Below are 15445 nucleotides of genomic sequence, written 5' to 3' on the forward strand. Positions count from 1 at the left end.
TTGAAACTGTGTGCCTCACCTCACTTTTTCATAAAAATCCTCCTCCTATGTTTTTAACAGTCACCTTCTGCACTACTTCTGTGCTTACATCCGAAGTTCACAGCCTGACACGACAGGCTTTTTATGCCAAGGATACGGTTACACGGCATTAAGGACACTGACAGTGCTAATAAATCTTGGGAAATCATCACTCCAGGATGACAATTATTTAATACTACTGGAGTTGAAAGATACCCTTCTTCCACAAGTTAATGCTGGCAGTCTGTAGAACTGCAGAGAAGTGTAAAAGATATTTATTTTCATGTATATACAAAGTACATGTTGAAGGCCACCTCATTTATCTTTGCAGTGAGAGAACGATGAAGCGAAGCTAAATGGATCTATGTGCCTCTGTGTCGTGAGGGATGAGAGGTAGAGCGCTACTAACCACACTGCTGCTCTGTGGGGCTGGAGGGCTCTTCACAAAAGACAGACAACTGCCAAGACTTGGCGTTGAGCAATGCTCTTGGGGAAGAGCTGGGTGGTATTACCTAATCTTTCTGCCATCAAATTTCAGAAATGCCAGAAATGCCCGTTTTCAAGAGCTACCTCACAACTGGTTTTGCTGACTGAGGTTACAGTTTGGGAAGTGACTGCGGTGCTCTGCAGCGCCTCATCCCCAGCGCAGCAGTAGGATCTGTAGGCAGAGCCTGAGTGAGCTCTGAGCCTGCTTTGCTTCCCCAGGTGCCCCTCTGTAATGGGTTTGAGGCCCTGGATCTTGAAGGGGAGGTAGTTGAGGATGTGGTGCAAGGCCCGCCTACGAGGTCACATAGGAAGAGGCAGTTGACTCCACGCCTCAAGACCGCCTCGGATAAGAAAGAAAGAAGGGTAATTGTAGTAGGCGATTCCCTTCTGAGAGGGACAGAGGGCCCAATATGCGGAGCTGACCCTCATCACAGGGAAGCACATAGTCTACCTGGAGCCCGGATCAGGGACATCACCAGGGCGCTCCCCAACCTGGTGTACCCACCGGACTACTACCCGCTGCTGATCTTCCAGACAGGTGGGGAGGAAGCTGCATCCTGCTGTCTGAGAGGAATGAAGAAAGATTTCAAGGCCTTGGGATGGTTGGTGAAAGAGTCTGGGGTGCAAGTTATTTTCTCTTCCCTCCTTCCATTTTTTGGGCGCTGATGTGGGATGGAATAGAAGAATTCTGTCCATAAATGATTGGCTACAAGACTGGTGCTACAGGCAGGGCTTTGGATTCTTTGATACTGGCTGGTTTTATAAGACACCAGTCCAGACAGTGATACGTAGGAAAAGTTTATCTCACAAGGGCAAAAGGATGCTGGGGCAGGAATTAGCAGGGCTTGTTTGGAGAGCTTTAAACTAGGTTTGAAGGGGGATGGAATTCTAGCTGGGCTTGCACCAGTGGGGCAGCACTCTAGGATTGATGAAGACCGGGAGGCCTCCCATACCCCTAGGGTGGAATCAGTGTGCTCAGCTCGCTCCCTGAAGTGCCTGTACACCAATGCGCGCAGCATGGGGAATAAGCAGGAGGAGTTAGAAACCTGCGTTCGGTCAGGAGACTGTGATCTGGTGGCAATTACAGAGACATGGTGGGACAGCTCACAGGACTGGAATGTGGTCATGGATGGCTGTGTCCTTTTCAGGAAAGACAGGCCAGCCAGGCGACGTGGTGGAGTTGCTCTTTATGTGAGAGAGCAACTACTATGTACTGAGTACTGTCCAGGGGCAGTTGAGGAGCAAGTTGAGAGTCTGTGGGCGAGAATCAAGGGGCAGGCTGGCAGGGGTGACACTGTTGTGGGTGTCTAGTACAGGCCACCAGATCAGAGTGAGGATGTTGATGAGGCCTTCTGTGGGCAGCTGAGAGCAGCCTCACAGTCACAGGCTCTGGTTCTCGTGGGGGATTTTAACTTCCCTGATGTTTGCTGGAAGGACTACTCAGCCAGCCAGCCAGCCACAGTCCAGGAGGTTCCTCCAGTGCATTGACGATAACTTTCTGATGCAAATGGTGGAGGAGCTGACCAGGAGAGGTGCGCTGCTGGATCTCGTCCTCGCTAACAAGGAGGGTCTGGTTGAAGCAGTAAAGGTGGAGGGCTGCCTTGGCTGCAGCGACCATGACATGGTGGAGTTCAGGATCTCGTGTGGCAGGAACAGAACAGCAAGCAGAATTGCAACCCTGGACTTCAGCAGGGCAAACTTTGGCCTGTTCAAACAATTGCTGGGGGAAATCCCGTGGGCAAGGATACTTGAAGGTAAAGCGGCCCAAGATATTTGGCTAGCATTCAGGGACTGCTTCTACCAAGCTCAAGATCAGAGCATCCCGACGCGCAGGAAGTCAAGGAGGGGAGCCAGGAGACCTGCGTGGTTAAACAGGGAACTGCTGGGCAAACTCAAGTGGAAGAGGAGGGTTTACAAATCATGGAAGGAGGGGCTGGCCACTTGGGAAGAATATAAGGCTGTTGTCAGAGGATGTAGGAAGGCAACTAGGAAAGCTAAGGCCTCCTTAGAGTTAAACCTGGCAAGAGGGGTCAAGGACAACAGAAGGATCTTCTTCAAATACACGGCAGATAAAACTAAAATTAGAGGCAATGTAGGCCCACTGATGAATGGGGTGGGTGCTCTGGTCACAGAAGATAGAGAAGGCAGAGTTCCTGAACGCCTTCTTTGTCTCTGTGTACTCTGCCGGAGGCTGTCCTGAGGAGCCCTGTACCCCTGAGGGCCCAAAGGAAGTCAAGACAATGAAGTTTACCTTAGTTGATGAGGATTGGGTTAGGGAGCAATTAAGCAATCTGGACATGCATAAATCCATGGGTCCAGATGGGATGCACCCACGGGTGCTGAGGGAGCTGGCTGAAGTCATTGCTGGGCCACTCTCTATCATCTCTGCTAAGTTGTGGGAAACAGGAGAGGTGCCTGAGGACTGGAGGAAAGCAAATGTCACTCCAGTCTTCAAAAAGGGCCAGAAGGAGGACCCGAGTAACTATAGACCGGTCAGCCTCACCTCCATCTCTAGGAAGGTGATGAAAGAACTTATCCTTGATGCCATCTCAAGGCATGTCAAGGACAAGAGTGTCATTGGGAGCAGTCAACATGGCTTCACCAAGGGGAAGTCATGCTTCACCAACCTCATAGCCTTTTATGAGGACATAACCAGGTGGATAGATGATGGCAGAGCAGTGGATGTGGTCTACCTTGACTTCAGTAAAGCATTCGACACCGTCTCCCATAGCATCCTCACAGCTAAACTGAGGAACTGTGGTCTGGATGATCAGGTAGTGAGGTGGACCACGAACTGGCTGAAGGAAAGAAGCCAGAGAGTCGTGGTCAATGAGGTGGAGTCTGGTTGGAGGCCTGTATCTAGTGGAGTCCCTCAAAGGTCTGTACTGGGACCAGTATTATTCAATATATTCATCGATGACTGGGATGAGGGAATAGAGTGCATTGTCAGCAAGTTTGCTGATGACACCAAGCTGGGAGGAGTGGCTGACATGCCAGAAGGCTGTGCTGCCATCCAGAGACCTGGACAGGCTGGAGAGTTGGGCGGGGAGAAATTCAATTAAATATAACAAGGGCAAGTGTAAAGTCTTCCATCTGGGTAGGAACAACCCCAGGTTCCAGTATAAGCTGGGGAATGGCCTGTTAGAGAGCAGTGTAGGGGAAAGGGGCCTGGGGGTCCTGGTGGACAGCAGGAGGACCATGAGCCAGCACTGTGCCCTTGTGGCCAAGAAGGCCAATGGCATCCTGAGGTGGATTAGAAGGGGGGTGGTTAGGAGGTGGGGAGAGGTTCTCCTTCCCCTCTACTCTGCCCTGGTGAGACCTCATCTGGAATATTGTGTCCAGTTCTGGGCCCCTCAGTTCCAGAAGGACAGGGAACTGCTGGAGAGAGTCCAGCACAGGGCAACAAAGATGATGAAGGGAGTGGAGCATCTCCCTTATGAGGAAAGGCTGAGGGAGCTGGGGCTCTTTAGTTTGGAGGAGACTGAGAGGTGACCTCATTAATGTTTATAAATATGTAAAGGCTGACTGTCAGGAGGATGGAGCCAGGCTCATCTCGGTGACAACCAATGATAGGACAAGGGGTAATGGGTACAAACTGGAACACAAGAGGTTCCACTTAAATATGAGAAGAAACTTCTTCACAGTGAGGGTGACAGACACTGGAACAGGCTGCCCAGGGGGGTTGTGGAGTCTCCTTCTCTGGAGACATTCAAAACCTGCCTGGACGCCTTCCTATGTAGACTCATGTAGGTGTTCCTGCTCCAGTGGGGGGATTGGACTAGATGATCTTTCGAGGTCCCTTCCAATCCCTGACACTCTGTGATTCTGTGAGCTCATGGGCTCACTGAGGGTCCCACTCTGGGACAGTACAGGGCGCAAGTGAAAGCAACGTTTGACCCAACATGCAGTGTCGAAGCATGATCCAGATAAGGCTGGAGATAATGAATAAAACAGGAAACCTGTCCAACAAATCAATAAGTGTTTTTCTCCAGTCCCCTCATTTACCCAACAGCGTTCACAGTGCAACCGCATCACCTGCGGCCTTTGAGCTAAATCTCTGTATCACATCTCTGTCTGTTGTGGTTCAGTTTCGCTCACTAAAATCTCAACAAAGCCAGGTGTTTGCAACCCTTCCCAGCCTTCTCTCCTCTACAGACTTTACAGAAACCTCCATTCCCTTCTGCTTGGTGCTAAGAGGATAGTTTCATTTGTAGCACCCTGCTTGACATGTTCTCTCAGTTTACCAGGGGATTATGAAATATGAAAACTCACACTCAAGTAGTTTATCAAACCAGTTATGCATCCCCCTTGTCCTTCAGTTCCTCTAGAACACCTCCCTGGTACTGCTAACAGGAACGCCATGCGGGACTTCGCTGTGTATCTTGACTTCAGTAAGGTTTGCAACATTCTGCTCCAACAAGCCAATTACTCCACCCAAAAATGATATCAGATTGGCTTGACATAATCTGGTTTTGACAAATCCACCTTTTTAAGGATCTCGTTGCAATTTTCTAGGTTCTTACAGACTGTTTTTTAGCCAATTCTTCCTGTATCGTCCTGGGAATGAAAAACCCGTTAGCTGATCTGCGATTCTCCACGTGTTCTCCCCCTCTGCTCATGCCTGTCCCTCAGTTAAGACAAGATACTGTGTTTGCCTGTCTCAGGCCCATCTGAGACATCTCCGCACCCTCCAGAAATTCCTGAAGATCATCACTAATGGTTCAGAGATTTTTTTGGCTTGTCCCTTACATACCTCAGGGTCAAATACATGACTTAATATTGTTTAAGAATTTCTATTTTTACCTGGACTATAGTTTAATCCCTCACTGTTAATATTAAAATTATATTGTGCAATTCAGTTTGTAATGAAACATTTCAGGTGTTTGCTTTGTCAAAACCAGCATTTTTCAATGAAAGAATCTCAAGATAAACTTTCAATCAGTTGTACTTTTAATCTCTCGAGACATTCATCACCACAATCCACCTTTGTAATTTTACCTCAGATTTTCATACAATTGACATTCCTAGCAAAACCAGCCCATGAAATAGACATTTTTCCAGGAAAGTAACAAAGAAAGTGCGGTCACACTTTTTGGATAGTCCAGGATCTTATATTTTATCTTTGAGATGGCAATTGCTCAGGACACTGCTCTCCAGAAACAGACCATGAACACTTTATAAACTTCAATTCATTAATAATTAAAAATTAAGACACATGTGGAATTTGAGAGTGGCATTCAACATTTAAAGTTGCCTCTACAGCAGATTTGGACAAACATTTATACAAGTATTTTCTAAATGCAGGCAGAAACCTTTTGCTCCTTTGCATATAGTTTGAAAAGGAACAGACAAAGGGTTGACAGCAGAAGACACACATAAAAGAACCTGTTTCTAGTACAAATTTTGTACCCACCTCTTCCTTTCCTCCCCCAAACAGGAGCTGCTGATGCAGCAAGAAAATAAATGAGATTACAGAACATGTTCACTGTGTGTTCAGTTTGTATACTTTAGGAAAAGGCATTTTTCTCTGCTGTATGACACTTCCACACCAGTGTGCAGCAAAAGCATACCAACAAAAAATCCAAACCCAAATAATGTGATTTTAAGAATATGCACAAACAGGGTGGCTCAGGAGAAGATGAAGCAACAAAAACTGCTTCTAACTGTTAAAATCACCTAGATTGCCTACAAACTCTCTCAACACAAAAAACATTGTTTTGTCTTCTCCTTATATTGTCTGATTAATCCATGACAATACGCAATCGTTGATCCTTTGTTTAGCCTCATTCTAACTATTACCATTTATTCAGAGTAGACACATCCACGTCAAAAACTATTCTGCATAGAGCTCAGTACAGGCTAATGTGCTGTGATCTGTGCTGCCTCTCAGCGAGAAGGGTGAAGGACTTCATTTTACAGTGCCATTTTCTTCAGTTGTTCATTATCTGCAAAGTTCAGAGAGCATTACTGCTTATGACTCCAAAACAAAGGCTGATCTCTATCTAAACCCTGCAATATTCACGTTCGATTCGCGTTTTAAAATGAGGTCTGGTTCTAATCCAACACAGGAGTGCAACTTGTCAAACTGATTTCGGCAGGAGTTCGTGTGTGCTACAAGGATCTGGGCACACTGACGGTCCTTGCCGCGTTACAATTTATGCTGAGGGGGCACGTACCAAAAGCTGTGGCACCGCCTGCCCACCCACAGCCCCGGGTTTGCCAGCGCCAGAGCCGCGCTGGAGCGCGGGGAAGCGACACCAGACCCAGCGGAGGCTGAGAGGACCCTGCCACAGCACATGCAACTTTCTCGGTTACCCCCTATCCCACTGTCTTTAATAGGTAACCAGCAGGTTCCATCAAAGTAAACTTGAAAATTTCAGGCCAGAAGTGACCACTCAATGACCTAGAGCATCCTTCTCTGTTACAAAATATCCCCCACGTACCTTTACGCACAGTGACTTGTGCAACTACTTTTGACACACAAAGCCATAACCAGTTTTTATATCTGATCGTATAGAAACTACTCATCAAACATGGCAGGTACTTAACAATCATGGGTGCACTGATGAAGATGCACCTTTAATGTACTATATGTATTATATACCTTCAATATATGGAGTGTGTCTCTGCTCCTCAGTCACGTAAGCTTGTATTTTCTACATGATCCACAGCAGCTAAACCTCACATGGGCAAGTCTTTTCTTTTTTGACCTCTAAAGTGTTCAATTCAAACCGTGAGCACTCAGTACTTTTAACATCAGCTGTCTCAGCCTGATCATTCTTAAAAGTGAGTATCAGACTTATGTAAATACTTATCATACCCAATAGAATGGCAGCAGAGTTAGGGATACTTCTTTTGCATGGCTACAGCTCTGTTTTGTTTTGCTTGCTGTGCTGTTACATAGAAAAAGGAAAGGAGGAAGAAATAAACTATTGACATGAAAAGATTTTTAAAGGTGCTTTGGGTTGAATAAACGTTTAATTAATCACCAAAATGTTTCATACTGGCTTTTAAAAAAATAGAACAGTAAAAAAATTATTCATTTAAAAATTGATTATCAAAAAAGCTTTTCCTTAAAATACCAAAACAAAAGGTTTTATTCTCCTGGGATTTCCTTCTTCAAAATGAAACAATCTGGCACAGACATGACTTCACAAAATGTTCCTTTTGACTTGAATCTGCATTTTTTTTTTCCCCTCAGACAAAAAATTTCTAGAGATCTTCGTTTTCCCAGGCCCTTGTCTAGTGCTGGAAGTACAAGACCTTCCTTTCACTTCCCGGAGCTTGTGTCCCCAGACACCTTTGAGCCCCTCCAGAGCGCAAAGCAGCCGTCCTACAGATGGTCTCCTCTGCTAGATCGCCCGACTCATTCTCTAATCATCCCTCGTGCTACACAGGAACCCCCGCGCTTTTAAAGGTGACACAGCTCAGCACAGATTGTCTCCCTCTCCTCTCCCCCTCCTCCACTGATCACAACTCACTGTATGCACCCTCGTCACATTGGAAACCAGATTTCGAATCGGCTGCTATCTGCTTTCATTAATATTTGCTTGTCACCGGAGCAAAATGATATTTTCTCAACAGCAATTAACAGTCTTGGGAGCTCTCTGGGTCTCAGGGCTTACCAGCTCCCAAGGCTTTTATACCTCGTGCATGGCCAGTGGCTTTTGCAGGAGTACGGGAAGCAGCAGCAGCTAAAGGACTGCGCTGATGATGCCAATACAATAACCAGATACACGGAGGGGGAGAATCCATTTAATACAGGTAGTTTAAAGCAGCCTGCAAGTGTGCATAACAGGCCTAAAAGCACCATCAAGCACAGGTAACAAAACATCCTGCAAATTCTACCTTGGATACAAAAAGGTGGTGATATGTTATGACTCATAGTTCTGCTTTTTTTTTTTTTTTTTTAAACAGCAGAATGCATTTCTCAGACCTCACGGCTAGATCCTTGCCAAATTTGAATTTCCTATGTCAAATCCCTGAGGCACAGAGCTATTCAGAAAAAAGATAACCCAGCTTTTACATTGAGATTGCCTCTCTTCCTCTCCTTGCTTCCCTCCTGTTAATTTTGCTCTCGAACCAGCTGAACATGCCCCCAAAACTCAATGAATGGAGAACAAAAGCAGCCTCCAAATAGAAACAATATGTGAGAAATTCTCATTTCAATGATTATAAGAAACTGAAAACGAGGACTTAGAATGGACTCACCAGGTGACGCTAATACACATTGCTGTATGCTCCACATGTACACGCAGACTTGCGCACACCAGGATTCAGATCTATAATTTAAGTAACTTGTAACGGATCCCAAAGTACTTGAAAAAAATGTATAAACGCAGCATTTGTATAAGCCAGTGTTTTATGAATGAGGAAAAAACAACAACTTGGAGTGTCACTTTAAAAGAAAAAAAAAAAGATTACAGTTCTATTGCATGGCCGGACATTAGCGCGTTATCAAGGCTGCAACTACTCTTTAGAGGCTCCCCTGCCACTTAGGCCACCATGGGCTTTTGCTCACATGTGCTTCCTCAGAACCTCCTCTGCGTGCCCTGGACCCACCTGCTTCCCATCCCATCCCTCCTTAAAGCCTTCTCCAGCCTCTCAGGTCTGCTGCCACTTTGTGAGAAGGTCAAGTAGCACAGAGTGCACAAAAAGTCCTTTCTTTTCTTTGCCACATAATTTGCTTCTCCACTTAGGAAGTAAAAAATGTGACTTTGGAGCTGACATTTTAAAAGTTTGTTGTTTTTTTGGTTTTTTTTAGATGTGGCTCCAGAATGCTTTTAGTGTCATGTAACAGCTTGACAATTGTAAGCTGAATCACATAAATTAAGGACAGACAAAACCAAGAATGCACCTAGTCCCTACTGACAGTCCTTACATGCCAGAGAGATGCAGGAAAATGTCATGTTCACGCCTGCAAGCACAGCTGATGTTACCGAAGTTCTTCAGGGTGTTATCCTCTGATTATGCTGGTCATGCAGCAGCACTTCCACAACACAAATACAACACTTAAGTTTCCCTCTCCATATTCAGGACACTTGGCTGCTGCCATTAAGTGCAAGTCTTCCCACTAAATCACTGACAGGACCAAGGTGAGGCTGTCAAGTTACTATAGCTCGGGTTTACCTGTCTCTCACTGCACCACCTTACTCTTGGTCTGCTACAGATGAACACGGTGATGGTAGAGTAACAGCATCTCAGCGCTGGTGAGGAGCTGTGACCAGCTGTCTGGAAAGGTTGTGGAGATCTGCTGGGAACTTCGAAGGAATTTCCATCTTTGGAAGTTCTCAAAACTTGGTAGGACATCAAACAATCCTCTCTATCTTCCCAGTTAACTTTACTGACTGGGAGGCTGGACTAGATGATTTCCAGAAGTTCCTTCTAGTCTAATATTTCTCCCCAGGATTTGGGGATATTTCAGGTTATAACTAAAAGGAATGAGGGCGGCCCAAGCTGCCTGTATAAACACTCTCTGCAGGTCTCAGCTATCTCATAAAATACCACTATATACCAAGTTAACCTTTGCAAAAAGCAAAGCATTTTTATTTGCAACAGTGACCTGACTGCACCCCCCTGCTGAGCACTGTACTCCACTACTTAGATGCTCCCGCTGATTTCTGTGAGAGATAATGTCTTATTCTGTGTGTGACAAAGACTGATCCCCCTTTCTCCCCCCCACCTCATGCATTCACAGAGTGGATAAACACTGTTTATTGCCAATCAGCCCAGTGACTAAAAAGGTAAAAGACAGGGGACTACAGAGCCTTCCAAGTATAACACAGGAATAAAAGGCTGAATCTCGAAGTACGGTCACCTACGGGAATCGGAGATGACTATGTACTCAAGTTACCACAGAGTAATGAAGGGTCTTAAAGAGTCAGCAGACCAGAACAAGTATCTCAGCCCGTGGCACAGTGGGTTTGCAGTCATCGTGTTTAACATGTTCTACTTCACAAGCACCACCAGACTCGGAGCCCAGCAATGGCCTGACGCTGTCCCACACCGCTCCCGGCTCACCTAAACCAAGGCCTTCAACGCAGCAGCAACGTAACTCAGTAAGAACCATCAAGTGTTCCACCAGACTGCTTCCCTGCTCCGCTGTTACCCAGGCTGACGCCCCGAACTTTGCCTGTGAACCTCGCCTCTGTGACTGACTTTCCACCAGACACGTGAGCCCTCTCAGAGCCCTGCTTGAGGGGACAACCCCAGTTTGGGAGCCACCGGCGAGGCAAGCCCGAGGCTGCACCTTCTGCCCTGTCTGCTGGAATTCCTGCAGGAGAAGCACAAGGATTATCAAAAACAGACCACCCGGGTTCACTTTTTGTCTCTCACGTACTAGTATAATGGTGGAAGATGAGCACAACAGGATTTCAGTGGGAAATATGTAGTTAACTAAAACACCGTGCTTAAAATGAAGAGCTGTGGGGCTGCTGCTTTTTTTTTTGCATTAAACATCATTAAAAAGTTGGATTAGTTCCGTTTTGAAATATGTACGTAGTTTAAAGCTGCATAAATATCCTAGGGTCAAAATCATAGTCTTGCTGATTTAAATGAGAATGGGCAATAGAATTTTATTTAAAAATACTGTATGTGTTGATAAAACCACATTTAAGAAGCAACAGATAAGCCAAGAAAAAAAATACACAGTACAAAACAGGACAGCATCGGAGTTGAGAGGGAATAGAAGAATCAATATTATGTTTAAATAAAAATATTATGTTTAAATCAAAATCAGTTTTAGTGAGAAACCCTTTGTTAATTTGCATTAATGTTCCAAGAACACAGTGAACACATTCCATCATGAGTAACACCTATATAATTTACCAACGTTAAACCAGTCATTCTCGTTAAGAGCACCGATGACTGCCGCAAGTAGTTCTAACTGCAAACTGGTAAGTTTTTATTAATAAATAAAAAGCACTGAGGAAAAAAAAATATCAGCATTCAAATGGACACAGCTTTAATTCATATATATTTTTTTTTTAGCAGCAAGTTGTCTTAGTTAACTAAGTTGGAAATTCTTAGTGAAAACACTGAATTAGTGGCAGTCGATGACGAACCTTATAGACAGACATTCGCTCTGTAGACATCTGCTCTGAGTGAAGATATGAATTGTTTTCTGAATGACAGAAGTTGAAAAAGCAGGACAGGCTGTTTCCTATGTAAGTTCTCCAATTCAGGTTTGAGCATGAGCTCTGCCAGGTCTAAAATCTCAACGGACATGGATATACCATCACAGGAACAATAAATTTAATCTAGTAAGTATAAAAATGTATAATATTTTGTCTCATAGGTTTAAAAAAGAATAGTCATGCTTGAATAAAGGTATTCTTAGATATTCTACATATTTATAGTAGTTTAATTAATAATACAGATGTGTTATGCTGTTTAGCGGAATTTTAAATTCAATTTTAACTTCCAATCAAATGCAGTTTGACATAAATTGGAAATAACAGGAGCTAACCATTATCTGAAAAACAAGATATGCATAACTCACTATTTTCTAAGAAAATGACAAAAAGTAAAACGTAATACTCCAAGTGAGTGTATGTTGATCTAAAGGACTAATAAAATAAATACTCACCTATATAATTTATCTCTCTACGAAGCAGAACTCTGCAAACTACCATAATACCAAACAATGAGAATCATTTGCCATTTATGAAAGTTATCAAAAGCGCAAATATGAATCAAGAGAAATCATTTAAATCAAGATTCCCTACATACAGATTCAAACTGTGACTGTTATTTTAAACCATTTCGATTTCTATCAATTATTCCCGTTCCCATATATTAGGATTGTTTTTGAATTAATGCATTAGTTACATGATATCTGGGGAGAGAGAGAAGGGAATACAAAGATTGGTAAGGAGAGGCAAGATGAACATGGCTTGTGTCATTATTAAATCACTCAAATTAAAAGAGCCCAGGATACGACTGGGGTGTGGTACTCGAAGAGAATGTGTACGGGACTGTCCAAGTTTAGCCTAAGAGAACAGGCAGGCCTGGAAACCCCAGGGGAGCAAGATGCATCTGTTGTTGTAGGCAACCCAGCAAAATGTTACTGGTTCACTAGCCTGGGGCAAGCTTTTTTTTTTCCTTTTCTTTTTTGACAGCCAAGTAGAATATTAGCTCGCCTTTTTTTTTTTTTTTTTTTGCCATCGTCAAACTGATGCCGGATGAGAATATTTTGTGTCTAGACTAATAAATGTTTGTAAGGATTTTGCAAGACGGATTTATGGGAACAGAACCCACTTTTTGTTTTTCTGCTGGAAAAAGCAGCATTAAAAGCAAATGAGCACCATCATGCATTTGTTTTAAATTGCATATTACAGCACTGCTATTTTGTGTGCAATCAATACATAATTTGGAAGAAAAATGCTTTTAAAATTCAAAGCTATCCATGAGCAGCTAAGGTTCTCTTGGAAACTGAAGGAGGAGTCTGAAATTATTGTTCTTTTGTTTGCATCCCCCAGTGGGAAAGGCAGCACACAACTAGAAACCACTGTGCTTTGAGGCAGCATGAATCATTAAGAATAAAGATCAACCCCCCCTTCATTTAAACATTAGATATTAAAACTGAATCTAGGACAAAGGTAAACTAAACAGACTCTTTCCTTCCCGAGCAGTTATTGGGTTAAATAAAATATCAAAGGGACTATATTAATCTTGTAACTTCCTCTACTGAAATTTTTAAAAATTGTATTTCGCAAAACACTGCCTGTCTAGATCCCAATTACAAGCATCAAGTTAATCAGTGGAAATTACTAGGATATGCACGGGCCAAACCCTACATTTTCTTTTTAATATTTCTTCTGGAGGGCGGGGTATCTCAAGATGAAATGGCTGACTGAGCTTCTTATTTCATTGCTTTGAGTGGAAATGACTGAATCTTTCCACCCAGAGTAGTGCAGAGAAGCTGCTCTGGTGCAGAGCAATCCCCAGTCCCAGCCCTCGGTCCATCTCTCGAGTCAGCGCTTCGCAGCATCTGGACTTAAACGCTGCCTGGTAGGGCAGAAGCTCCCATTCAGTAATTCACAGATAGTAACTTCATGAGGATTACATCAAGAAATAGGATATTGACTCATACAAAGGACCACATACCTACCAATTCTGCCCTTAAGAACCAGCTCGTGCCCACATGCATCTGGTCTAAACTGCAATAAAAGTATCGCTAGCTCCTTGTCAGCAAGTGTGCGTGAGCACAGGATACAGTGCCTGCACTCTCATCATCCACACAAATACTAATATACTGGAAAGCTTGCAAAGCAAGGGATTCTGAAGTAAAACCTCTGTGCATTCAGTAATGTAAAATTTCTCCCTCTCTGAAAATTATACACAACGATTAATATGTATATCTGTAAGGATGTGTGCATGTGACTTTCTTTACAACATGTGGAAAGAGCAAACTTACTTTACTTCAATATTACTCTTTTTTTCTCATCTCTTCCTTCCTTCCTTTCCCCAGAAGAAACAAACAGCTGATATTAACAAGGCCTTATTTTTTCCCTGGAGGAACCAAAGTACTAGAGAATTAACAAGAAAAAAAAAAAGGGGGGCACTACTTGTCAATAATTAGATTTTATATGAATGTTTGTGGACTGTAAGATAAAACATCCAAAGTTATAAACATCTCCTTCCATCTTGAATTATTTCTTGTAGCGAAACAAAAAATATAGTTCCCTACTCACACAAACTCCTCCAACAAATTTAAGTAAAATGTATTAAAAAGTCAAATTTGAAAAACACTCATAAGATGCAAGGAGTAAAGACGTGTGGGTTTGCATCGTATTTAACCAGATACCTACAACTCCAGCAGGCACCAATTCCTCAAACTGATCCATGCACAAAAAACTTGAACTCGCGTGACGGTCCAGGTGTGGTGAACCTTTTGTCAGTCCAGATCCCCACTGAGATGTTTGGAGGTCAGAGAGCCGTAAGTATTCACCAGTGCAAACAAGGCTGGACGTTGTACAGGGGTGAATGCTCCAAGAACTTCACCAAAGCTACAAATGTCTTTCATCTTGCTGAGAGTCCTACTGCGGAACAGAAACCCCCGAGTTTTCACACTTGCTCCATCTCGCTCACGTGGCTACTGCTGCCAAGTGCCTGACTACTCCTGAGAGGCATAAAAAGGCAGTCTTTTTCTACTTTAGAAGAATACTAAAGATTAACCAGGAATCTGGACTTTCTGAAGAAGTATATGGCTGTAAGCAAGGTTTAACTACAATTCTTCTACTGCCCAGGCACCAATAACTGTTCTTTCCTGACTCCTTCCCCATTGTGTCCCCTTTACTCTTTTTAGGACATACACCATACCTAGATCTTATTTTGACCTAAGTACCAAAACAGAGCCTTACACCCATGCACGGAACCAACAGGAGAGTTTTAAAATCGCCAGCATTTTGACATCCAAAGTATGTCTTTCCATTATAACACACGGAGGAAGGCAACCACATTAGTACCATGTTTTGTTTAGGCTAATAAACATCATTTTTGAGGAAAGCCAAGCTTAGAGACCTCTACCAAGACTGCCTTAGATTATACAAATGTGCATCTCCATCTAGGAAGTTTTTAGCACCTTCATAAGGTAAGACAATGTTAAAATAATCACACTCCTAACCTATAAACAGGAATTCAAGCCTTAAAACTTACATAAAATGATTGCCTAATTCACAGCATTCATTGTAAGCTAACAGCTATTTCCCATTCCATATACGTGGCTCACAAGATGCTTTGAAGATTCAGAGGGCTGAATACGTGGGACTTCTGCTGTTAGAAAGCTCGAAACCTCATTTCTGTCCCCGTGCCTGGTGGGGTGAATTTGGTGCTGGCAGCACCGAAGATGCCGCCTTTGCCAAAGCGCGAGGGCTGGCGTTACGCACGCCTCATTACGCAGCTCTGCCTGCCCACTGTTGAAACAAAACTGCCAGCCTTC

At 43.7% G+C, this 15445-nt stretch overlaps 1 protein-coding gene across 10 annotated transcripts in view; it reads right to left on the bottom strand.

Annotated features, from left to right (window-relative positions):
- ZHX1 (zinc fingers and homeoboxes 1) overlaps positions 1-15445 on the bottom strand; it is a 31441-nt gene that overhangs the window by 11705 nt on the left and 4291 nt on the right. The window contains exon 1 of one of the 10 annotated variants that reach the window (XM_065627998.1): positions 3198-3270. The exons of the other annotated variants lie outside the window; for them this stretch is intronic. The gene's annotated coding sequence lies outside the window, so the exon portion shown is untranslated. Of the gene's footprint in view, positions 1-3197; positions 3271-15445 lie in introns of those variants that run through there. 10 annotated transcript variants of the gene reach the window in all.

The sequence above is a fragment of the Caloenas nicobarica genome, chromosome 2 (assembly GCF_036013445.1).
Source record: "Caloenas nicobarica isolate bCalNic1 chromosome 2, bCalNic1.hap1, whole genome shotgun sequence".
NCBI lineage: Eukaryota > Metazoa > Chordata > Aves > Columbiformes > Columbidae > Caloenas > Caloenas nicobarica.